The sequence below is a fragment of the Temnothorax nylanderi genome, unplaced genomic scaffold (genome assembly GCF_030848795.1).
Source record: "Temnothorax nylanderi isolate EJ_2023f unplaced genomic scaffold, tnyl_v1.0 TNYL_tig0029_pilon, whole genome shotgun sequence".
NCBI classification, from domain to species: domain Eukaryota; kingdom Metazoa; phylum Arthropoda; class Insecta; order Hymenoptera; family Formicidae; genus Temnothorax; species Temnothorax nylanderi.
In genome coordinates this window covers 452349-478876 of record NW_027249091.1, presented here as the reverse complement: position 1 = coordinate 478876, position 26528 = coordinate 452349, and the positions used below count along the sequence as shown (strand labels likewise).

General features: G+C 45.6%; 1 protein-coding gene and 2 long non-coding RNA genes across 4 annotated transcripts in view; 1 reads left to right on the top strand and 2 right to left on the bottom strand.

Annotated features, from left to right (window-relative positions):
* LOC139770393 (uncharacterized) overlaps positions 1–26528 on the bottom strand; it is a 166919-nt gene that overhangs the window by 78530 nt on the left and 61861 nt on the right. The gene's annotated exons all lie outside the window — the stretch shown is intronic.
* Positions 1–26528, top strand: part of LOC139770392 (uncharacterized) — a 240621-nt gene that overhangs the window by 159242 nt on the left and 54851 nt on the right. The gene's annotated exons all lie outside the window — the stretch shown is intronic.
* The window catches only part of LOC139770394 (uncharacterized), a 61029-nt gene continuing 36740 nt past the window's right edge, over positions 2240–26528 (bottom strand). Inside the window, exon 2 of the long non-coding RNA XR_011717733.1 lies at positions 2240–2745. This is a non-coding gene — a long non-coding RNA (uncharacterized lncRNA). The remainder of the gene's footprint in view (positions 2746–26528) is intronic.

Sequence of the window (26528 nt, the reverse complement as noted above, 5' to 3'; positions counted from 1 at the left end):
GCGTCGGAACCGCCGCCGTCGTCGCCGCCGCCGCCCGGTCGGGATGGATGCCGTATTAGCATGACAAAGAGACGCTGGGACGCCTTCTCCTCGCTTCTGCTTATACACCGTGGGGCCCGCTGCCTCTCAATTCAAATGCGATGGGCGTATGCTATGCTAATATTCTGATCCACCGGCGTTAATGCATTATCAAACGCGGCGAGGTGCATCCGCGTGCTGGCTGGCTTGGCTGGATAGGTGGCTGCCTCGGCGCTGGCTCGGCTGGCTTGACTTGGCTGGCTGGTTTCGCGGACGACTACGCTACGTCAATGTCGCGCGGGATGTACGCGCGTGTCTCACGCGTGTCATCCCGAATCGTGAATTCGTGCGGTTGACGTCTCAGTTACCCGCCTTTTCGTCGCGACCGGCGGCTTTTCCTTCGGCGGACGCGCGAGTCGGCCGAACGAGACTCATTTGGCGAGGACGTTGCTCTTCCCCGACAAATCAATTAGTGTTATTGGAGCAATCAAACAACGTTAATTGATTCCTCGAAGGGGGCCAGCATCTCGAGCTCGACATTATTGCGCGCCTCCTCCTTTTCGACCTGCTCCTGAAATATTCGAGGCTTTCAGCGTGGCAATTTCACTTCGCGAGAGAAGAGATGTGTCATGACGGCAATATTTCAGATAGTATCTGCAGTATATGTGTAGGGATATCGTTCCATTCACTCTCAACACTTTTGAGATCTCGCGATCTCTTTCAAGATGTATATACTCAGGGCTAATTCGCGAATACGCTCGCAGGATATTTCGCCATTAGGGTTTAAATTTACTATCACGATTATCGCAATTTGAAGGCGCAACAAGTAACCCGTTGGCGTATCAGCTGCTTTCCAAAATCATCCGCAAGCTCGTCGGCTGTTAGCTTTTATTTCGCGAATTAGTTCGCGAATGGTTTATTTGCAGGCGCGGAATCGATCGGTGGCCGAGCATACGCGAGCTTAACGACGACGGAAAAACGAGACTCCATCAACGGAGCCGGCTTTAAATAAATTTTTCCCAAGTCCGATTTCGTATGGGAAAACGTGCGATATTGATCATTAAGGCGTGATTACAGGCTTAACTTTTAATAGAGAGAAAAAAATAATGTATAGGTATATGTGATACGATTCTTCACGCACTAAATATTTTATTCAGATATAACAAGATTTTAAAGAAAAAAGATAAAAGGCACGAGAAAAGTATGTCTCAACTCCAAACTTACTCGAAAGACAAATCCGATTTTATATTTTCTGTCCAAGTCTCCATTCCATTCGGAACATTTTTGTATCGAAGTCCCCCGCCGGTCGGAGCGCGCCAACGGGTACGTGTGGGATATTCAACGCAAACTACCCGTACCGAGAAGGATATCCTGTCATTCGTTCTCTCGACGTGACGCTTCCACGCGAGCCCCGCTTCAATTTTTACGGTGCACCGATCGCGCACCCCCGTGTCGCGACGCTCCCCCGCGGACCGGAACCCCTTCGACCACAATGGAGCTCGGCGCTATCCCCGCGCCGTCGCCGTTTCGCATAAAAAGCGAAAAATCGAGGGGCGCGTCACGCCGGCATTGTGTAACTTGTCGCTGCGGGTCCGTGTGCGGTCGACAGCGACGGCACGACGCGAATTCCGGACGGCTGTGTCTCTCTGTCACTGAATTATTAATTTACACGTGTGCTGCGGGATAGAAGGAGACAAGGGGAAAAACGCCGGCATGAAAATAACAGGCGTAAATGGAGAGGAGCAGCGGGTTCGAACCAACGCGGAGGACGGAGTTAAAGGCCGCTTAACGCGAAAGCATAGAAGTTCATTCATCAATTAGACTGCATTATGTTTACCTATATATTGATTTCATATCCGCGGTTAAATCTTTTCATCTTAAATTAAGGTATTACATCAAAGATATAAAATTAATATAAATAAATTAGAGAAAAATAACAGAAGAAGAGAAGCATGTTTAAAAAAACTTATAATACAGAAAATATGAACTGCGAATGATATAAAGTACAATAAAACTCCCGGATAGACAATGCGAGCATAAGAATAGTGTACAGATCGAAATAAATAAGTTGAGGTAAATAAAAGTCAACCGGGAAAAGATGCAAGACGATACCAAACTGCGGAGATAGAGAAAAGATTAAATTAGATTAAATTAGAGGCGTTATATTTAGTACCGAAAACTTTATTAAAGAGCTATTACTGGAATAAAGTGGGAGGACTGCGAACGAGCATCTAATTAAATCATAACGAAAAAGTAAAAAATAAATTTTTATCACGTGAGTGAAGAGGAAGAGAGATAGGAAGTAAAATGCGCTATTCATGTAACGAAGAGATCAGACCAGTGGACAGGAGGGAAACGGGGACGAGAGAGAAGGAGGAGAACGAAGGCGTCGCGACGCCCCAACAATGGCAAGCCGGCACGCTCACGCGGTTCCCAACAATGGCAGAGCACGGCGCATTGTCAAACTGGTGTCAACTGTCAACCGGTCGTTCCGCGGGGCGACAGACCGAGGGAACCTCGGAACGTAGAACAGGCGGGACGACGCGATTTCGCCGTCGCGAGACGCGCGATCGGAAGCGGAGCGTGAGCCGGAGCTCGCTCGACCATTATGAACGGCGGGTGTTCCAGAAGTGAGTGGTGATGATATCGAGACGAAAGGTATTTAGAGCCTCCGCTGATTTCTCTTCCGTAGAATGCATCGCTTGGAGAAGCAGCGATGTCACAACTCTGTAAGACGAGAACATATAAATGCAATTAAGATCGCGAAAACAAATACGGCTCGGTGAAAAAATTTCTCACTGGAACAATAAATTAAAGGCTCAACAACATTAATTTTGCATTTTAATTTTTAATTGATTAGTTTTGATTTCCGAACGCGTTAACTTTTAAAAGGTCGCAAAGTTTTTTGTTCTTAAATGAAAATTTTATTTTAGAGAAAAAAAATATGTTTAACATATAATTGAATGCAAAATATAACACTGATTTCGAGACGTCTCGCGAGCTTCTAATAAAAGTTAATTTTGGAAACGCATAACATTTTCGTTTATGTTATATATTTAAGAATTAATAATACAATTTAAATAAACTTTCGTTTCGATGAGCACATATTTAAACATTTCGTAGTTACGAAATTTTATTACACGAATTCGATGTTAACCGAAATTTGAGATTGACGCTCTCTTTTTGTTGACACTTTTACTGTCTTTTTTTTATTTACTACTCGGACTACAATGTGTCTCTACATTTACTACCGATCTTTCTAAGATCTTCGCACTTTGCTTAAGATAGTTGAACAATGTCACGCAACATTGTCGCTTTTATTTCGCCGCGTCCTTTATTTTCAAAGGGTCTTTTTAGCCCGTCGAGGTCAAGAAAATACGAAACGTGAGTTGTATGTCCATCATCGAATTCTTTCTCGGTCATTTAGTGCGGTCCTTAAAATTCTGGAAAAGGCCGTAAAACCACAAATGCGACGCGCGACGTGATTCACACTACTACCCGGTGGAATACAGGGAAGAGTTTATGATGACGAGAACCAACACCGGGGACGCGACCGACCCCTTTTTCCGATACACCGCGCGCACCGACAGGTACGCAATTCCCCGCCGGATTTATTTCACCGTCTACCTTGCACCACCCTTCGAAATGCGTCTTTTCCCGAAAATATGTTGGTCGGTAGTCCCTTTTGAGGCAACAATAAAAAATGGAAAGCGAGTCCGGCGACCCACCGCTTGTCGTCGGCGATAATCGAATTAGAGCCGAATTGTACCTTTGAGCGACGTCCAAAGAACCGCCCTCGGAGCCCTTTGACTGCACTTACTCAACCCTATGCTAATTATTAGAATTGGTGGAATTAGAATAGAGTAGCTTATTTTACATTAAAGTGGAGTTTCATAATACAACAAGGCTCAATGTCTTTGTTTCACAAAAGATTAATTTATTTTTATAAAATTCCAGTTAAAGAAATATTCAATGTTAGATAACGTCTAACGTAATGACATCGACATACAAGACGTTCCAGTAACGACTTACCTTCCTCCCAGAAAAGTTAATTAATTAACTAACGAATTCATCATCAGAATTTAAAAAAAATCTCTCGATTACATTGTATATTTACATTTTTTTTATCTGCGTTCGAAAAATCCATCGCGCGGTACATTGGCACTTGGATAAGCGCTTCGATAAACACGCTAGATTATTGCGTATCGAACGTCGGTTATGGAGTCGCGTATAGCTGCGTGTGAATGAGCTTCGTACGCGTCGGAAAGACCTTCGGTTACGTTTTATCGTATATTCATAGGTCATCGCCGATCGTGACTCACAGACACTTGTCCCTGGCAGCAACATTCAGGAGAACTCTCCCGGCGTTGTGCCACCGCTCAAGACCGACTGCTGTCCACCCGTAACCTTTGCTCTTTCTCGGTTCTCACCGATTATCCCGCGCGTATGTACGTACGTTACATACGCATAGCTGGGAAGGTCTTCGACAGCGCGCGCGTTCAGCATATTAAATTGCAGGTCACTTTACGGCCCGGCGACGCGACTAAACGGGAAGTTATATTATTATACGCAATGTATATCATTATCCTAACGCGTAAATCTATCGGCAATAATGTCGACGACAACGCGTCTCGCATATTTAATATACGAGTTACGATACGCGCGAACATAAAAAATCTTTAATCGCCGCGGAATCAAGACAGACAACTTGTCATTTACAACACACGTGAATCACATACGAGCATTAAATTATAAGATAAAACTGATTAAATTGCCCGTATATATGACGTTTAAATATTAATAAAAATTGTTCGAAAAAAAATTATTCTTTAAAATTAAAGTGTCCGGTTTATTTGAACTCTTCATTCGGAGATTAATACCTAAAATCGTTTGCAATGAATTTTATCAAGTTTAATGTTAATAAATCGTGAGAGAATCGTTTTTCAAGTTGAAATAATATTATCTTCAAAACAAACAGCTGACAATATCATGACTCAGACTAGTCTAACGTAAGAAGACGCATCTTAATGCGTGGGTTGGCATATGATTGTGATGCTCAGAGGGTGTCAATTTTTCCATGCAAATTACATCGATCGGACGTGATGCACGCTGGTTTCCCGTAACGCGAGTCGAAAACGAGTTGAGGCATTATGATCTACGTGAAGAGGCGTTGTCTCGCGAAACTCGCACCGGTCGCGGGACAGTTTTCGTACGTTTTATGATCGTGGCAAAAAGTTACTAGATTGTGCACCTAGAATACGCCGGCGTGCAGCATGTAACAAGGTGGGCTCGCGTGATGCATACTTTTCGCGAACTCGACGCCTTCCGTGACGCGCGGAAAAGCGCGGCTCTTCCGCGAACATATCCACTCCCCCATCTCCGAGTACTCGTAAAGCGACCTTAATTTTTCGCTCTTTTTTCTTTATTTCTACGACTTCCCCGTCACGAGTGATTAGCGGAAGAAGCGAAGTAAAAATCGGAAGACTTTCTTCTTTCCCTTCTCGCCGGAGAAGAGCGAAGCGCCGTCACGACTTGCCTTCGTTACAGAACCTGACGAACTTCCGAAGCACTTCGACTTCGACTTCGACCTCCTTCAGTCGCGAAGCCGCGGCTATGCAAAATGGAAGACTCGTCAGACTCGTAGGACGCTTCTTCGTTGCTTTTAAACTTGTTAATTGAAGACGTTATTGTAATGGTGCTGCGCAACTCCGTTCTTGCCTTCATTCGAAACTTTACAGTCGGAGGAAGTGGAATATAGGATCAAGTAGAAATCTTGAAAAGTGAAGAGTATGCGATAGACTCATTTAATGGATACATTTACTTTATAAAGATGATTACTTTCGAATTTACATTATCCGTTCAATTTTAGGATTTCGTGCCAAGTGAAGTTAAAGAAGTCATAGAAATTGTCGAGAATTTAATGTATCCATCACTACATATTTAACAGCTCTATTTGACTCTCAACAAATTAAATACTTTGTGACTTTTTCTATTTGTTTAACTTTAGTTTCTTCATGTCTCGACTAGAAACTTGAGTATATCACTAAAATAACTTACAGCTTACAACTCATTAATTTATTCGTAGAGGAAGCATGGCGAACTTGCAGCGAATAGTCGAATAATTCCGTCGTAATCTAGCGCTTAAATAAAAAATTAAGATTCTCAACTCTCTTACCGTGTAGACACGCTGTCGGACGCTGTCGAATACTTGTAGACTCGCGACACACCATGAAAAGATAATAATTTATACGATTCGCTTTACGGTCTTCCTGTTTCTTTAACGTTACTGTCATTCGAGGAATTCTTGTCTGTTCGTTGAATTTTTACTAATCGTAGCGGCGATTAAATGCCCATAATTTGTCTATTGATCTAACGTAGTGATTTTTATTTTTTTTATACGGCGCATTCCGGAATCATTTTTATGGTAATTTTTTTTTATGTCCATCTTGTTAAGTAATTGCGTCTTTTCTTGCATTTGATTTCGGTCGAATATGTACGCCTGCCGGTAATTATAATTAGCGCAATCTTAATTATGAGACATGGTCCATGATAAGGCCCGGTTTACTACTATCGTTAATAAATTTTGTTCCGATAACGGAATGCTGAATGAAAATCTCTCGCAATTTAAATTGTAATACTTGATGTAACAAAGTATCATGATACTGAAAACATCTAAATCTTATCGTGATAATTTCTCATTTATCATTATGCATCAAGTTTCTATGAGTTTAATTTTTATAATTACAATCAATCTTATAAAGCACATATGATTAAGAAACACGTTTTATCGGGATATCACGCATTTTATGCGCATTTACTAGCATCTACCTCTCATATACGGCCTTTACTCGCCTCCACGTGTCTCGAAGAATAAGTGTCAAGAGTCGGGAGGACGATCGGCATCCGATCGCCGTAAACCCGATCCCGTAAAAACCGTGGGACGACGTAAAACGATGGGATTCCATCGTTGGCAATAAATACACAATTAAGCGTCGTTGATGTCAATACGATCGAGCGTCGGGAACGTTTAACGACGTGATAAAATCAGGTGACAAGTGTCACGGTGAGTGGACCGGGATTACGGTGAGCGATATACAATAGAGGCAAATCCTTGGTCAGAGGGCGCGTCTCCCAGCTATAATTTAGAGCGTCCGATGATTTCTTCGATGGTACTTTAATAAAACACTCCGATGAAAAAAGAGAGGAAAAAAGAAAGAGAGAGAGAGAGCGGCAATGAGTCTACAAAAAGGTAGTAAACTTCTTGAACGTATTGATGAGATGGTAATTAGAGTTGGTTCGAATCACCCGGAAGATGACTCGTCGCATTTAATGATAACTACAATCATCTTGTCCTGTTCCCTCATCGAAATCTATACGTCATGAGAATATTATTACATACAATTTTATTATACATAGATATGTATACGCAATATGAAATTATATACACAGATAAAAAGGGAATATTTAAGAGAGGAAAGTATTAAGATTAGACTTTATTGTTTGATCGATCGGGATAAGTTACTATGCGTGGCGATAAATAGACCTCTTGCCACACTAGAAGCGTCTGGTCGGCGGAAAAATGAGATTATGCTGCAAATTTAGGATTCACCCTCCAACGCGTTTTACCACGTATTATCCGAATCCACTTTGAATCCCCCCCGGCAAGGACATTTGATTCCCCCCTTCGGACCCCGGTGGCGTCCAACCCCTGTCCGCAATGTGCTTTGCGATTTAAATTTTGTCACGGGACAAATTGCCTGACAAATCGGATTTTCGCCATCGCGACGAGTCACCGGCGATCAAAAGCTCGACATTTTGCTCTCGCTCCCGTCCGCTTTTTCCTCCGTTTCGTCCTACATGAGCACAATTCACGGAAATCCCATCGACAGACCGTCCGAAATGGTCTGAATATTTTTCATCATATTCAAACTTAATCTCTTTATCAACGCACACATTTATTTTTAATATATATAAGTACATATATTTTATAAATTTATGTAAAAACTGCATTTTAATTTTATTAATCATAGTATTTAGCTTTTATTTCGCGAAAGCTGAAGTTTTTTGTATTATCTTAATGCGTAATTAGCAGATTTCCCAAACGTCTGAACATACACAGTAAAAAATTTTGTGTCAATGGAAGTCCACTCTCAATTTTGTGTTAAAATAACTCATTCATCGTGTTATTTTTGACATTTAGAAATGTTATAAATGTCGATATAACATTTCTAAATGTCAAAAATAACACGATGAATGAGTTATTTTAACACAAAATTGAGAGTGGACTTCCATTGACACAAAATTTTTTACTGTGTAGTTATAGCTTGCGAATAAAATGGTACTGACGTATCGTTGCAACGCGACTAACTCGAGGAACGATGAATGAGGTCCCCGTCGAATCAGGACACACGGGATAGACGATCTTTTTTTTTTCGCGACTCAATGGAGACTACGAGAACGAACGACCACTGAGTGGCACTCGCCGGCTATCTCGAGATGATGCTCGACGCTTTAATTAAGTGACGTCTCCCTTTTCCGACGAAAGGAGCAGCCCGCAAAAAATGCCGGTCCCCTTCCCCTTGTCCACGGCGAATGAAAAGCTGCCGAGCTTCGCTACGCTTGCGATACCCACCTCGGCGATCGCTATTGTCCGCCAACGTCCTATTTAGGAACGACGTGCAACAAGTATCGGCATTCATTCGCGTCTTTTATGTCCGTCTCAAGCTGTGCGGTACACTTCTTTTTTCGTTTTTCTTTCAATTAATCACTTTGCGTATGATCAGATTGCTTTTAATAACAAACTCATCGCCTTTCCTTTTAATCGACGTATTAATTTAAATTATTTTATTTTTATTACTTTAAATTATTTTTATCAATCATCATTTAACACACGAGAAAATAAATGGACGGAGAATGAAATATTTTAACGTGTTATTACAATTTCTCTTATGAGAGACAGTACCGTTCTTTAACACTGTACACTTAGAAAAAATGTTCTGGATTTTACCATTTCTCTCCATTTATTAAAATAAAGAAAATTTTCCTTTTTATTAGTATATGTGCGTATTCACTGAGAAAAAAATATACTAATAAAAAGGAAAATTTTCTTTATTTTAATAAATGGAGTCACAGTTGTATGCAAACTAATATTTACTAAAATCCAGAACATTTTTTTCTCAGTGTAAGTTTTCTTTTATTTAGCTACAATATTATAAATGTTTAATTAGGATAGACAAACATTTGTTGAACTTTCTCTTCGTTGAAAACTTGAAAGAGCGGATATGTCACCTTAGAACATCGTTACGCGGAAGCAGTTAATAAATGGCCAATGATTCTGCGCCTCAGAAAATCGGGCGCTTGGTAATCGGGCACTGATTATTTCGCGATAATTGCGGCAAGGAACTCTGGATCTCTTGCCGGACGTCGTATAATTACGCGGAGTCCTTTACGGTGTCGCGATCCGGTGATTTTATCGCGATACCTCGGTTTAACGAGACCCAGTTCTGCGTAAGCAATTGCCAAAAATAAAGCAAACCGACACGCATGACGCACCTCGATAATTGGCACGCAGATTACGCGGCACGGATAACGAAAGGACAGTCCGAGACGCGGTAATGTATGCGATATGTCAGACGTTAAATAAAAATTGCAGATTTCACAATTTCTCGTAACCGTTATACACGCTTTATTATTATAACTTATGACAATGTTTAATTCGTATCAAGGTAAAAAGAGAGTGGCTATCATGACACTAGTATTCGTGCAATAAAAATGAGACAGGCATAAAACGGCAATCTACATCCGTGTCGAAATACATTCGTAATCGCGCGCAAATTTTACGCGGTTAAAATCGCTGACTCTTTCGCGGCGGTATAGCTTACGCACGATCTGCTATCACCTATACACATTAGCGTCGATAGTAGCGCGGCGATACCTTTTTTTTTTCCTTAGCACTCACGTCGATTGAAGAGTGAAGAGTGTATCGAGCAACATCGCGAGATGTAATCTCATCGATGGCAGAAGGCGCGTGGGAACGCGTAACATCTTCTAATTCACGGAATTCTCATGAATCGGGAAAGAGAGCGTATTTTAAGATCACATAAAAAAACACGACGATTGCCGGTCGCGCCGCATTATCCCTCTTTCCCCTCCTTCTCGCCGTAACAATCTCGTAATGGAAAAAAGGCTTAACGGCATAAGCGATCGCAGGGCGAGGGGGAGCACGCGGGGGAGGGGACGGATGCAATTTCGCGAGGAAGATAGAGGCGACGGCCGCGGGCGAAACACGCGTTTCCAGCGCACACGTGGCTCTCTCCCGCCGACACTGTATCAATTCTGTCAATTGTCAATTCGTCCCAGCCCGCGGAGGTGGGGTGAATAAAGCGCCGTTTGAAGTGCGGGATCCGCGTAATTCCATTTGCAGCGGTGGCTGCTGGGAGAAAAAGAGACAAGGATAGAGTGAGAAAGGGAGAGAGAGAGACGTGCGCACTTGCGCGTCCTCACCCCCCGTCGTTACGCTTCCCTTTAGACTCCGCTACCCCCGTTTTTCCCTCCTTCGTGAATTAGATAGCCAAATTTGCTCCTTCCGCGGGATCGAATCTCATCACTAAAGGCTCCCTCGCCCACCTTTGAGTTGATTCTTCCTCTTCTCTTATCTGTTTCTCTTCTCTTGTTTATTTTTTTTTCCTTCCCTTTTCTTCCTTCTCTCCGTCTCCTCTTTCCGCTCGTCGTCGCGTCGCTTCTCCAGCCATCTCTCCGCGCATTCGTTCTCCCGCGCTTCCATCCACCTCCATGAAATCTTTCTATGCACGCACCGACGGCGAAGCAATTGCAACAGAGTGCTCTTTCGCTCGCCCCGAACCTGTTCGGGACCCCCGCGGCAGAGCACCGCTCATCTGCTTAGCGATCCCTTCCTTCCTCCCTCTCACCCCCATCTTCTCGTCTTTTTCTTCGTCCTACGCGCTCACCCGCTTCATTCTGCCTTCCTGCTGCCTCGCGGATCGTAAAGCCGCGCACGCCACGATGCAGCACGATGCACACTTCCAATCGGCGCTTTTTTCCTCAACAAAGTCGTTCGCGAAGTTACATTCGGTAGAGAGAAAAGAGAGAGAGAGAAAGGGCGACCGGCTCTCTGATAAAATAAAACTAATTTCTAAAATATTAAAAACTATTTAAGTTGATATAGCAAATTTGCGTGTACATCTCGAGCTTAGTCCGGAAATGTCGATCCATTCGTTGGAGAGGTACAATCTGTACGACCGGTATTGATAGTCAACATCACCAACGAGCTGAAATTAATCGGCGCCCTTCCTCGCCCGCGTTCTTCTTTCAATGGACCGCGCTCGTTCTCCGACCCGCGCGCACCCATGGCTTCTCTCCATCCTCCTCTTCATCCCAGTCGTTTCCTCTCGTCGTCCTCCCTGCCTCCCCCGCCCTCTTTTCTGGTACTCTCGCTTTCTGGCCGGCGGACGGCTATTAATCCCGTCGTAGTTGGGGTCCGGGATTATTGAAATTATTATACGGCAGCGAACCGAAATCGGGCGGAGCGGGGAGGGCCTGGTGGTGTGTTCCGAGATTCCAGCGCAAGCGCGCACACAATCGCGCTCCCGTTTTGTGTTAGCCGTGCGTGCACGTTGCGTGTGTATGCCCACTCATTCTATGTCTCTCCACTTCTATATCCCTCTTTCTCTTTCTCTCTGGGGTCGACGCCGCAGCCACGGTATCACCCAGGAAGCGGGGACGAGCATGAGAACGAAAAGGGCCACGAAATAATGAGTCACCCGGCTATCCGCTCTCGGTCCACCGTGCGAGCCCGAAATATCTTGTTCCGGCGCGCATCGCGTGCGTCTCGTGTCGGCCATTTCCACCGGAGAGAAAATGATAGCTATCGCGGGCGGGGCGGGGGCGGCGGTGGCTGCCACGAGAGACGGTAAATCCGTATTTAAAAATTAAAGCTATCCCGGAGCAAAAATGTGCAGTGACCGTAATGGCGAGGCCGACGTTGTTGAGGTGAACCGCGCGATTAGCGACCGCTTAAAGGGCGTCTGCTTTTTTTATCGCGGAATTATTGACAGTTTCGCGAACACAGCCAGTATAAGTTTTCAGACTATTATTATAAATTCAATTCGTTCTGTGCGTTATTATTTGTACGTGTGCACGTATCATGTATGCTCTAAACGTCTAAACACTTCGAAGACAGCAAAAAGACAATTATTTAAGATTGAAATCCTGATAAATTGACGAAAGCCGCGAGAGAACGCAAGCAGCTGTCTCTATAACTTTTACGTTATCTCTAATCATTCGTATTTAATCTTACATTCCGATGTAAATGCTCTCGTTTCCTTAAATTATTCTTCGCATACCGCTATTTAGTTTACTTTCAAATAAGCCAAGTCAACGGGGCTTACTCTTTCGCGCACTCTTAAAACGAAGTATATTCGATGGTTTTGCCGCCGCTATAACACACCTGTACCATACTCCTTTAACCGACTTGTATAAATCGGCATACGATCGCCGCGAGGAAACGTCGTCGCTTGTGTCATTCGCATTCCCGCGACTATCACAGAAAGTTAACGTACACCATCTGGTTTAATTTAAAAATTACCATTTTTCTTCCTAGATAATTTTGATGACAGAAATTTTATTTCAAGCACCGCTGCGAAAAAAAATGAACATTGCCGCGTAATACAATCCGCATTCCTGTGGCAATCGCAAAAGACTCTTGCCGATAATTTCCTCTGGAGAATAAAAAAAATACCATTTTTCTCTATAAATAATTCTACCAGTTCTAAATAGGAATAGAAATGTTATTTTCAGAATGCTCGAAATATTAGTTGGACAATTAAATCTTTAATTAAATTTCTGATAAAATAGAATCCGAATCTATAAGAGAAAACTATTTGTAATTTAAATCGTTAGAGCCAGTTGAACAGCTTTGTATCAACGTGATTAAAACGACGGCTATTTTGTTTTTAATTTTGTGTTTACTAATATTTAAATATATAATTCTGATGTAGAGTTCCTTGTTTTCAAGACGCACTGCAGTCGCGAGTCATTAAAACAATATTCCTATTGAAAGTGTAATCCATCGTTTTTTTGTGCCATTTGCGACAATGAAATCGGAGCTTTCGCCCCACTTTCGCCTACGACATGAACTGCGTGTCACCCCGAGGAAGGGAGAGGCGCGCGCATAGAGGAGTGCACTGCAATCCTTTGTGACGGACTCCGCTGCCTCACTGCGGTATTGTCGCGCTGATCCATGAGGGGTGCGGCCCAAAGGGGGCGTGTACGTGATTTACCTACCTACCTACCTACCTACCCCTTTCACATTGAGGCGACACGGCGATCGCGCGCCGTGCATGTCGCTGAATACGAGTAACCGTTATCGACCCTCGGCACGTTGTTTGAGGAGGTCGCTTTCCAGAAGTTATGAGACTCGCCCCTCAGTCATGGCCTCGCGTGCCCCGCGCGCACTCGTCGTTCCCTCTTTCTTGCAGTAGCCACCGGTTATTACGCCGCTTAACGCGCCGTTTGTACGACGTCGCGTTAACTCGCACGGTACTTTGTACCGAGGACTGGACTTTCATTAGGACAAAACGAGGAAGAAGAGGGAGGAGATTGCTAACGGAAAGGTAGATCGATGAATGGATAACGTGGGTTTTGTAGCGTTTTAATCTTAAGCTAGAAAAGTGAGGCTTGATAAAAGAGAGAACAGATTTAACGTGTGCGAAGAAATATCTCCGTCGGACACAATTGTGATTTGCGAAAGAAGACACTGGTAGAATGGAAATAAAGTTATTCTAATTGCAATCTTTTCAGTAAGAATACGTTTTATCATCATTAAGTTCTATTCTTAGACTTTAAAATTAGAAATAAAATCGGTTATAACCATAATCTTTCGGGCAGTTTTAAACATTGAGAATTTTTAAGAAATGTGTTATTTAATTCGAAATGCTGTCATCATTTTTCTTACGTGTAGACAATTGAGAAATCTGTTGTGGGCACATTGTTGCTTTCATAAAGAGCGTCACGCTAAGTGATCTCAATAATCTTACGTCGCCCCGTGACGTCGCAAGCACCGAGAATAAATTAATAACCATGTACGCTTAATTGACGTCAGGTTCGCGCGTTCGTTCAGATTAATGGGAGCTCCGTGCGTACCCCGAAAATCAACTGGGATAATAACTCGTCCCATCGATCCTCCCGAAGCGCGAAATTAAAATGTAAATTGAGAAACGCGCGCGCGCGAAGCGGTGGTTGTAATTGATTTACGAGGCGCGATCGCGATCGCGTCTCGCCCGCATATACATAAGATCGAACGAGGCGCGCCGATAAGTCCGTAAAACGTTCGACAGGTGTTCCCATGGCGAGGAGGAAGTGATTTTGCACGGCAGTTAACATGGTAAAGTGCTAATGTGCGAATTAATATAGCGGTCACTCCGCAACGTTGGTCGCGCATCACGAATCCTTGGCGGATATGGCCGTCTCTCGCGTGTAAGTATCATGTCTACACGCTCACTACCGCACGTACACGCGTACACGTGAATCGCGCAAGTCAGCCGACTCAAAATAACTACACATTTAGGCCTAAACGTCTCTCCGATATCCTACTTTCTTAGCGACGTTTACTTAGATCGACGTGAAGCGAAACCGGCAATAATCTTATGTAAACGTTAAGTATCTATTCTTTCTTGTTTCTTTTTTCTTTTTCAACAAGGTCTTGTTATTTTATCCAAGTTGACATTGATGGAGTAAGGTAACGGAAACAATTCATTGAGAGTCAAGGTTCTTATTTTGGAAACGCGAAACGACGCGCACGAAACGATTAAGATAATAGCAGTATTTCTCAAAATATATGCTTTTTGAAAATATCAAAATAAGACAAAATTTATGCGATTGATTAAAAATTACATGTATATGTAACTCCGTGTGCTACACTTTTATTACAATTATTATTATTTTTCTAAAAGAGTTTGTCGCGAAAAATAAAGGAAGTTCTTCTGCTTCTTCTTCTTCTTCATTTTCTCAACGAGAATATCACGTCGCGCGACAAGCGGTCGGTCGCGGTTCGTTGCAAGCGAACGGAGCTTGCCGAAATATCTGCTCGGTTCTGGCGCAACTAACGCCAGGATACCTTTCTCTCGATTAATTGCCGTGACGGCGGTCTTGACGTCGGTCTCTTTTCCCCTAATTAATTCATTATTGCATATTTCGTGCTGGCGTGCCGCTCGCGCGTCATCGACCGGACTCGGTATCGCGACATTCGGCCACTTCGGCGGATCGACCTCCGCCGATCGGCGAAATGACACGGCGGGGTCCGAGCCCCTTGCGTGTCGACCTGGTCCGAGAACCCGGTCAGAGTCCACGGAAGTAATTGGCCGCGCGCTGCTCGCGATTCGTTTAATTGCCGGGTCACAATCTCCTCTTGAAATTATCTTTCCAAGTATCATTTCTGAGCCCGGTCGAATCGTTTCTCTCATTCGCATCGGACTCGGCAAATTCGGGACCTGAGTATCCTGTCGATACGACCGTCTCTTGCAGTCAGCGATATCTCCCGAGCTCTTTATGAGCTCGTTAATAACCTCACATTTGTATGGAAGCATAAACGCGGCTCATTATCTCTCCCGTTATACCTGCTGGGAGGTTCTCAAGTAAACAAAGTTAAAAGAGTTTATGCGACTGTCGTAGTTTTCTTACGCGTCATATTTATTACGCATTTACACATTTACTGTAGTCTATAAATAAAAAAGGAAAAGGATTTACTTGTGCTTTGTAATATAGGGGTAGACAAATCCCACCGCAACTTCCTGTTTATGCAGACGTTCACATACGTAATGGGCAACCCAACACAATACGGTATTTCCCTGACTATCTGTATATTGTCTTCTTGGTTCCGTGATACAATACCTACCGAGACGATACGTACGTACATACGCGTTTAACTCCGTTCGCGATCTTGTATTCGTACATAAATGTAGTTCATTTTTTCTCGTCCATTATGATAGGGATCCCCCCTTCTACCCACCCGATTAATGGCAGCGGAAGGATTCGTCGTTGTCGCTCTTTCTCAGGGTATATGGAGCTCGATAAAGATCTTGATAAAGACGAGACGAACCTGTTGTAATCCTTAACCGAAAGGGGAGACCTATTTCAATCTGTCGGTCGACGCTTTAGATTCCATCGTGACGTTCATATTTCTCATTAGACGTTTATTATCCGGACGACGCACGGCATTGCATAAAGTTGGCATACTTCCTACCACACGGTAAACGCACACGTACACCCACGGCGGTCCGTGCGCCGTCAAACGCATCGTTACTACGCCGTTACTCACATGGCGGGCCACCCCCTCGATAGGCTAACAAATGAAATTCGCGAGATACGGCGAGCTGGCGAAATGCACTCACGATCCCGAGTCGTAAACACGCACGGCGGCACTCTCTTCCGTCCCGTGTAAAATCGAGACCGACAACGACGAAGCAGAGGCCAAGCCCGAGCGATCTCGCGACCGGAAGTGCTCCGGCACTTCGGAGCGAGCGCCAGGGTTATGCATATATTCCCACCGCGGCGGATGCCGCGAGACGATACCGCGCGGCGTGACGCGGCAGAACGCGGCAGAACGCGGCAGGCCGCAGGTGGCATAACTCGCGGATTATTATCCCGCCGGTCTTATCGCGGACGCGAGAAAAAGACGATACCGTTGACAAGTCTCGGCGCTCGCTCCCGGAAGTTCGAACGGAGTATAAACGTTTCAGATAGAGCGCGGTGTGCCGCATAATTCGCGGATTATTGTCCCCGCCGGTCTTATCGCGGACGAGAGAAAAAGACGATACTGTTGACAAGTCTCGGCGCTCCCGGAAGTTCGGACGGATTATGAGCGTTCAGATAGAGCGCGGTGTACCGCGTGTGTAACGTTGGATTTCACATGTAAGGGTCGCGATATATATATGCGCGTACGTATACGCGCAGCAACAGTAACAGTAATCTCCGGGAGCACGCGACCGTAATATTACAGCCGTGTGGTGTAAAGTCTTTCTTTCCTCTTTCTCTCCTTTTCTCTCTCTTTCCCCCGCGTCTCTCTCCGCCATGCCGCACCGCGTCGTACCGACTTTACCGGGAACGGTAATTAACTGTCTGCGATCGCGATGTGCCGCGTCGTCACATCGGCCCCTCGGTATGCGCCGCGAGTATCCCGATCGAGTCTTGGGGGCCTGGGATCGCACGCTGAGAATCCGCGAACATTATCCTCGTTCCAGGGCCGATCTTTTCTTAGCGGTCGGATTGCCTTTAATCCTTCCTTTCGCCGCGAGGAACGCATGTGTGCGCTGTCAAACGAATACTGCGGCCGGTTTGCACTGGCAATCTACGTTAAACGATCCTTTTATTTCGCTGCTCTTGTCTAGGTTACGGTGCTACTTGTAATATGAACGGAGAAATAAAAATTGAGTTAATCGCTGTTAAATCGCTTCGGTCAATATTGGAAAACATTAACATTTTCTATATAGGATATATGGAAAGAAAGTTTGGTTTAATTATGATCGTATAGAACAAATAGACGGAAAAAACTTGATAAATACCAATTTTTATCTAATTATAGGGAGATATGGAGGTTTGTACTATTTTATTACATCACATTGCGGTATAATTTAAATTTAGGAAGTACCTGCAGAAACTGGAAAAAGGGTACAAGAGTTTTACGTGTCGTCAACGCGATAACAAGAACGTAGACTAGTGCAATAATAACAAGTAGCCGAGAAATAAGTATCCCTAGTTAAATACCCCTGATCACGAAACGTCTCGTTCCCGCTTTTACGTATTAACACGTAGTAAACTCTTTCGAGACTTAAGAAGTCAATTATCGTGTTCGTAAAAGTTATGATCCTTATTGCATCGGCGTGTTAGACGCAGAACCGTAAAATTATTTCCCGCCGTATGTCGTTGATGCACATCAGAAATCACTGCGTAGCGTGAAGACGGAAAAATTGTTTGCTGGCAATTTCTCCACCTCTCTACATTGATTTTCTGGAACGGCAACAATGTGAAACCGGTCTCTCTTAATACATGGCAGTTCCGTTACCAATCCCTGAAATTAGTATACGCTTTGGAGCATCTTCTCCGAGCACGAAGAAGCGAACCGAAAAAGAACGATGCGCTTTCGAATTTAATTAATGGCCTCGATAGGGGCGCTCGATACGACTTATAATTTTCCCGACATGTTTTTCCGAACTCTTTTTCTCAATCCTAAACTTGGCGATGTCTTACAAAATGATGAGAAACGGGAATCAGTTTTATAAATCCCGGTTTCACTGTTGAAACTCGGAAGATTCCGACGTGTAAATTACGTGTCTCCGTAATTATACTATAAAAATTCATTACTGCAATTGATGCAATTATTTTCTAACACATGATTTGCATTGGGCATACAGCATTAATCAATATTGTCGTCAGTGACAGCTCTATGTGCCCAAATTTTTAACTTTTTTCCGTTTTTGATGTAAAATCGACTGCAACACCCTCCATTTTTGTGCGTACTTTAATTCTGTAAAAAAGTTTTTTCAATTCCGTAAAACCAATTCAAAGTTTTATGTGTCCCCAAAAAATGTCGGTAATTACTGCCACTACAGCATCCCCTTAAACTCTATCAATTCTTAATGATATATAATTTGCAACTTTTCATACCTTTTAGTATTGTGTTTAATATTTAAATATTATTTGATGTCCGAATTTTAAGAGTCGCTTTCGTTGCCCGTACTAACAATAAGTTCGAGGATAAAGACACGATTCTCGAGGTGTAGCGAGTTCCGGATGCGGCGACGGCCGCGAGCCGAAATATCAATCCGTCAAATCGACGGCTCGCGCCGAAGCTCTCGCTCGTGCCCGTGCGGAGCGGTCTATTTAAAAGCGGCAGATATCCGCGATCTCTCTGGAAAGAGTCCGGAGATGGAAACTCGATCCGACACATCATCATCGGCTCGCGATCCGACGAGACCCGGACGTGCGAGATATAACTGGAAATGAGATAAAGAAAATTGCGAATAATTCAAATCCAAATTGCCACGGACATATTCCCCGACAAACAGCGATTTGATCGCGAGAGGGAGAGCACCGTGGAAAAAGGAAGAGAGAAATAAAGAGACAGAGAGGAGAGAGAGAAATGAGGGGAGAGTGAGAAAGAGAGAGAACGAGCGCGAGCGCGCGAAACCACTCTACAACTTTTGATATCGATGCATCATCTCTCGATCCTCGTACCGGCTTCTCTGATCGATTTTCATTCCGCGGGTTGCATGGCGGCTCGCTATCCGGGTGCTATCTTCAACCACCTCGGCTTCGTTGACTCGTATCTATGGGGTGCCCGAAAAATAGCCGCGGGACGAAATATACTCGGCAAGACTTATGTATTCACAGAATTATTAAAACGATTGGTAAAATTAACGCCGTCAAAGAATGGCATAATATCGAGCAGATCGAATTTAGTTCGCTATTTCGACCAACTCGTCATTCCGAAATGCTAATTGCATAAAAGAGTTTTAACACGTGAAATAAATCGTTCGAATTTTGATATGTCGGTACATCCAAATTATTGGCAGAATATGCGAGATATATTTACGGGGATAGAAATAAACAACCTACCGTTGCTAATTTTAAGATTCGCGAGAAGGAAAAGGCATTATTATAGCCTTTGAATGATTTGTGAACTTACCGGATTCGAACGGATCGATCTCTTGTTTCTTATTTCCACTATTGACGTATCAACTATTTATAATTACTGAGTAAAGAACTGAAATTGTAAAACACGAGAGGAAGGACAATTCTTCTTGTCTATACGAATGCTTCGTAAGCGAATACTCGAGAGGGACACCTTGTATAAAGGTACGTGTAAGGCCCCCCCGCTCCACGGGCAGTGTAAGATATCAGCTAAGAAACGGGCCCGTCCGAGACTTTACGACCGCTCTTATAATTATCTCCAATAAATATCTCCGCGGCACGAGAGCGTATATCGAAATACTTCGGCGGGTCAGAGGTGAGCTCCTACCTCCATCTTTCGATCAACGCGTTTCTTTTGGTCGCCCCGCGCGTTCTCACTGATAAATTTATAATGTTAAGCTCGCGAGAGAGCCGCAATATCGCGAGGGGGCCGGGACGTTTCCCCTCGCTGCAATAAGGAATGGGCCCGCTTAATAAGCCGGGTGACCACACGCGAACGCGGGGATGAAATCACCTCCTTCTTCTCCTCCTCCTCCTACTTCTCTTTCCTCTGCTCCTCCTCGCATGGATCGACGAACTAATTTCGCGATTCGAATCTCGATTAGTCCCCGCGACCTCGCTCGTATCGCGCTCGCATACGAGCGCGAGCGAGACGAGTACGGTAATCGTATGAGCTCATGCCAGCGATACGATACCTTCGATTTGCTTACGCCTCTAGCCGGCAACATCTGCAACTTGACGTTAAAACAACCTGGAGCAGCCGTTCGCGATACTGCAGAAGAGCTAAATTAAAGGTCTAGAGCTGATAATAGGTTGCGCTGCATCTAAATCCTTCCTTCGTCTTTCGAAGCTCGAAATTAATTGTTTTACGTTAAAAATATTTTAAAAAGTATATTTAATATTATATATAATAATTATAAAATAATAAAGAAATGTTTCGCTTCATGAAAAATGCTACGAAGTTGACTCTGGAGATCGAAGCATCATCAAGAGATCCTCGAGTGCGTTATACGGGCACTATCTGCAAATTAATTAACTATACATATGACAGAATCAGTGTAATCGACGACCAGCTCTTCACTCCTTTCGCGTTTACAGTCCAAGACACAGTCTCTCATTGACGCGCTTAGCGATGCGCGCCGATTCTCCGGATATAGAAGTCGTTATTAACTCACGCCTCAATTACGAAGGTATCGAGTCGGCGATCGCGCGGATTACAGTCAAATAAAACGGCACGTTAATGAAAGCTAAACTAATACCCGGGCAATGCATCGATATAGCGCGCGGGATCCCTTCGGGTCCTCTCCGTGTCTGCCTACTCCTCCGTCCTCCCCTTTTGTCCGATCCGTCCCCGTTCCACGCGGCCGATCTCACCGCGTATATCCGGACGTGCCAATAAGACGAGAGACCGCGAGATTAACGCGTCATTAAATAATTACGACGTGCTCGCCGCGGCCATGCCGCCGTACGGCGATGACCGGGCCTCTATCCCGCGTTACTAGTCACGCATACGAGCACGCGTCGCGACCGCGGCGCGAGATAACGAATCTCCGCGAATGTGCATGTGTGATGGCGAGCGAGCGAGCGAGCGAGTGATTCACAAGCACACGCGATGCAGCGCATTTGTATATACGCGTGAGGAAGGAAAGGAGGACCCTCTCGCCCGTCGCCCGAGAGATCCGCCTAATTATTCTTTCCATTTGGACTGTTTCCTTACCCGAGCGTGGACGCAGCCGACGGGTGACCTGGCTCCGCGCACTGGAACGACGAAGCGATATTACGCACCGGGGGGGGGGGGGGGGCGAGAATATATACGGATATCTCTTCCATCCCGGACCTATGCACCGCGCGCGTCTCCTCTTAACCAACTCTAAGCCGACACACCCATCTTCGTGTGGATATCGACCAGGGTGAATGTCGCGCGCGGATAAATATGGCCGTAATATCTCCGAACGGCGAGCCTGATAGTAATTTATAAAGTCGTTAAAAATGATGATTGCTTATTTAATGAATACTTCGAACTCTCCCAGAAGTAATGACGATCAATAATTGGTGTATAATTATCATTGGAAAGTACCGCGATATTACATTATGGAATATTATGAATGCCTCTCGTATTATATTAAGATACACACAATAAGTTCGGATGAGCTGCCTCTACTGGCATCTTCTTCGTAAATTTTAATTGTATTCATATTTATAGTGCAATTTAATTTTTTTCAATATTGTGTTTAAAAGTATAGAACTTTAAGAAATATTTATTTGGGGATTTTATATTAAATAAACAAAAAATCGCATTTAATAATAGTCGCAACAACTATTAACTTAGCGTTAAATAAGCGGAAAATATCTAAACTCACAGTATATATTAATCTGTGTTTTTCAAAGAGATAAATATGTCCTTCACCATATGTTGGATTTCCTCCTTTTACGGTACGCGAAACCCATATAAAAGTATAATTCAAGGAACGCTGATAACCATGTAAAAAATTTTAACGAGTATGCTTCGCGTTCCATTATGTGATAAATCGGTCGCGGTACGGTGCGGTTGCGTGCGTGCGGTGATTCGCGCGCGTCTCTGACGCCCGGATGTGACGTTCGCGCGTAAAGGACGGAGCGGGCACTCGAGTTTTCCGAGTCTGACCACACGGAAGAGCGTAACGGGAACGGTAATGCGAATGCGTTGACGTAATGAACGGAAGGAAAGAGCCTTCGCGAAGTAAGATTAAATGTCTCGAAACGGAGGAAATATACCGTTCTCGATTTTTAATTAAGAACGGCACCGTTGCGTCAAACTCTTCGGTAATTTCGGTGCCGCCGTGTCTCCTCTCCTCTCCGTTCCCGAAAGACAATTTCGCCAATAAAGAGACGATATTCGTAACCAGCACGAAGGAAGAGTCCGCCGCTTCGCGGGTGACCGCGTACGCTCGGTGTTGTGCAAGCGAGAGTCGCGGTGGAGCGGGCGCCGACGCCGATCCTGGCGCGGCGGCGTGTGAAAATGACGCCCGGGCAAGGATGACGGCGCGCCGAAGAATCGGACAGACGACCTCTCTACTCGCTTTCACGACGCGCGTCCAACTCTCTCGTTGAGACACCGCGCCAGCAATGGACACGCTCGACGAATTCCGGCGGACACGGCCGGCCGAAAGCGGGGCGCCCCCCGTCCCGACGGTACACAATGGACGCCTCGATCTCCCGCTGTCCCTCCCGCCTTCTACGACGTCGTTCCTCTATGCTAATAGGTTTCCCATTTCTTAAACGAGTCCGGGGCGCCGTATCATATTCTTCTCATTTCCTCCCGTACCGTTATTAACTCCAGCTCGTGATTTTTGGCCTCGATTTAAACGCCAGGAGGTGACTGGTGGAACACACCGTTGTTATGGAAGCACCTCCAAAACGTGAGAATCGAGCTGGCGTCGCTTCGTGGAAGCATTTAAAGGTTTCCTTAACTTTCCGACCGCGACGACATATATTTTCAGTTGCAATTTGATCGCTGCTTTAAAATCCACGATATCGTTGAAGCAGCCTTTTGATCGTTCACGAGCCCCCATAAATATGGACCCTCGTATCGGGGAGGCGGATGAAGGACCCGTGTAGCCGTCATAACCCTTGAACACGCAGGAGATTGTCCCCGCAACGGATTCCTCCAGCGCGCCGATGGAACAGCGGTGACTTTTATTCCCGATAATGACAGAGAAGAACGGGCGGTAGCGGAGGACGGGAGGGAGGGCGAGGAACGGGGAACCGGGACCCCGACGCAGTACGTGATCAATTTTCGGGGCCCCGACGTGGTGTGCCTATAGGTGCGCGCCTAACTACGATTTCGGCGTAATTATATACGTGCTCTCTCCTCTCTCTCTGTCCAAGCGGCAGCGGCGGCGGCGGCGGCGGCATCTCGGGACGCGGTCACAACATCCCGGACCCCTCGAACCGCACTCGGGGCCCGGACCATCGTACAACGTCGTGATTACCGCGCGACAAACCGCGCGCGAGCGCGCAGTATCGATTCCGCAATTTGCGTCGCCACCTTTCGTGGGGCCCTATACGAGAGGGAAGAAAGCCCCGAACAGTGAATCGGCGCGGAGGTGGAGATCGAGATTGGAGTTTGAGACGCGCGAGGGGGGAAGAAGGGGTCCGCGGGGCGGAACTCGAGGAGGAAGGTTGTTGAAGGATGAGCGGTCATCGGGTCTCCTGGCCCGGAGGAGCAGATGGCCACGAGACGAACGTAATTGGCGAGCCATCGAGATTATTGCCCGTGGCTCGTTCTGCCCCCCCCCCTCTTTCTCCCTCCTCACCGTCGGCCTCTGCTGCGGCTTAGGAGATACGGCGCGGTGTTGTGGTGCGAATAGGATTCTCCCTGTACGATATTCCAGATTCGCAGGAACTGTCCTCTGGCCAGATTTAGAGGGGCAGAGATGAAGCGGAACATTTAAAAGGAGACCAGAGGGCTACAAGGAGATTCTACCCTCGTGATTGTCTCTGAGGGGCCGCAACACGGAACAGTCTAGACTGTCACGCACCTGCTTCGGGACTGTGTTGTTTTCGCGACGAAAAAAAAGTAATAAACGCAAGGAAGCGAGCCAAACTGGGCAAAACTGAATTTTTAACAGCAAGGCGTTTGTTGATGGACAGCCCCGCCACGTTGGCCGTTCTTTAAAAGAATGAATTAAAGATTTTGTCAAATCCTGATATTATAAAAGTCTCGAAATAGGAAAACCGTGAATACAAGATAAGATGTATGGAACGATAAATACAATGCTTCTAGTAACGTTCTATAGATCTACAATTTCTCTTTCAATTTTTTAAAGTTACATATTACGTAAAATCCTTTAATATTTCCGCGTTTATATACGCTTCTGTCGAAGATCATCCGGAACTGTTATCTTCAGACATGGAAGATGCGTTGCATCGTGCGAGGTATAAAACACTATGATCTTGAAACACCCATCACAGGTGTCATAAAAATATCGCTTACATTAGTGAGATTTTAGTATCCGGGTTGTGTCATCCGGATAGAGACCAGCGAGCGCGTCTTGGTGTCGCCGCTGTTTGCCGGTGTTTACCGTCGATCCTCCGGCTCCGAGTCCGGGAGAATTCGAAGAGTCTGTCGCTTGAAGGAAGGATGAGAAAGGGCCTGCTGCCGAGGCCCGTCGAGGCCGCGAGACGTCCGTTCGCCTCGACGACATCGCGTTTCGCATGCGGGTCCCCAGGACCGCTGTTATATACGCGCGCACGTCTTTTTTATTTTCGTCTCCGGCTCATTCTCGACGTGGCCGACGTGGATACCAGGACGCGGGTCACCTGTCCCTCGTGCGCGCACGTGTAAAATGACTTTTACGACGAGCGCTTGTCCCGGGCGCTGTCCGCAGGAGGTCCCGCGCTCCGGCGGAGAGGAGCTGACCTCTCGGCGCAACGAGGTGTCTCATTCGATTCCGCCTGACACCGGTCCGCGCCGTTCCGCCCGGCTCCGTAAACGTCGTGTAAATTTTATCCGGTGTTTTTCGTTATCCCTCGCTGCTCGCGCACGCTCGCGACCGTAATTTACGGGCGAAATGTCACCGCTGTGAAAACACGCGCCGAGCGTCCATCGCTATAGGTATAACGAGCGAGTGCGATGGCGCGCATTAGTATTCGCCCCGGTGACGAGCGAAGACAGATGTTCGAGGCGACATACCGCTTCGGTGCTGCTGCTGTTGCTGATACGTCTCTCTTTCTCTCTCTTTCTTTCGTATGCAACGACAAAGTAACTGTGTATATATATATATATATGCGGCGCAGTTAATCGCAGACGCGGGAGGAAACGTTGCGCTCTCGCGCAATGCCGCTGGAAGGCTGCCGCGAGAAACGCGCGCGCGCGCGGGTAATTACGAGCGCGGGGACGGCCGCGGAATGAAGGCGAGACATGACGTCGGGCTATTCCGGCACAACATAGTTGCCGGGCGATTATAATTTGTCGGTTAAAGGCCTTCGCGGAACTTGCGTGGCGCGTCTTCTGTAAATTCCTTTTGACTCGCGAAGCACTTTAGGGTATATTATAATCATGCATCCTTCTGCAGGGAGTACAAGGCACGTTAGAAAACAGGGGAATTGCGTTTAAGTGCAGTCTGGAGAATTCGAATAGTCTGTGTTACCGAACGTTTTATCAAGTCCGCTTTAATTCTTCCTTGCTGTGAGAACGATTAATGTAGTATTAAAAATTGTTACATTATCGCCAAGTTATTTTATAAAAATGACAATCCTGTCATTATTATAACATTATCGGGAGTCAACGCTACGTTACGTTTTACATCTCTGCATTCACAGCGTGTGCGCGAGCATCGTCCTCGAGCGCATATACGCGTCCGCATTTTTATTTTGTTGCGAACCGCACCGAGAGACCGACTCGCCGGTTTTCTTGACAAGGACATTACCTGCGGCCCGGCGCGGCGAGAGCGGAGCGGAAAGGCTTAACTTTGATAAATCCCCCGGCGGGATTTGACGCCGGTGTGCCGCGCCGCGCGTGTCTAAAACAAACGATGGCCGAGGCAATTAATCTCCGTGCGTCGATGTAATCGCGCGCGGGTAAACCAAAATCTCGCGAATACCGCGCGCGCGCTGGAAGAACGCGGTGCTAATTGCTCGTTAAACGACGCAAGCTGGTACAAAGCGAGCGTTCGTATACGAGAAATCAAACATTGACACTGCGACCGACGCTGTTACGCGATCGCGTAAATGCGACACGCGCTTCGAGGACGAGAGATTGTATTCTTGGAGATTTCATCACGTCGTTCCGATCCGGAGTAAAGGACGCTCGCGTTTTCGCACGC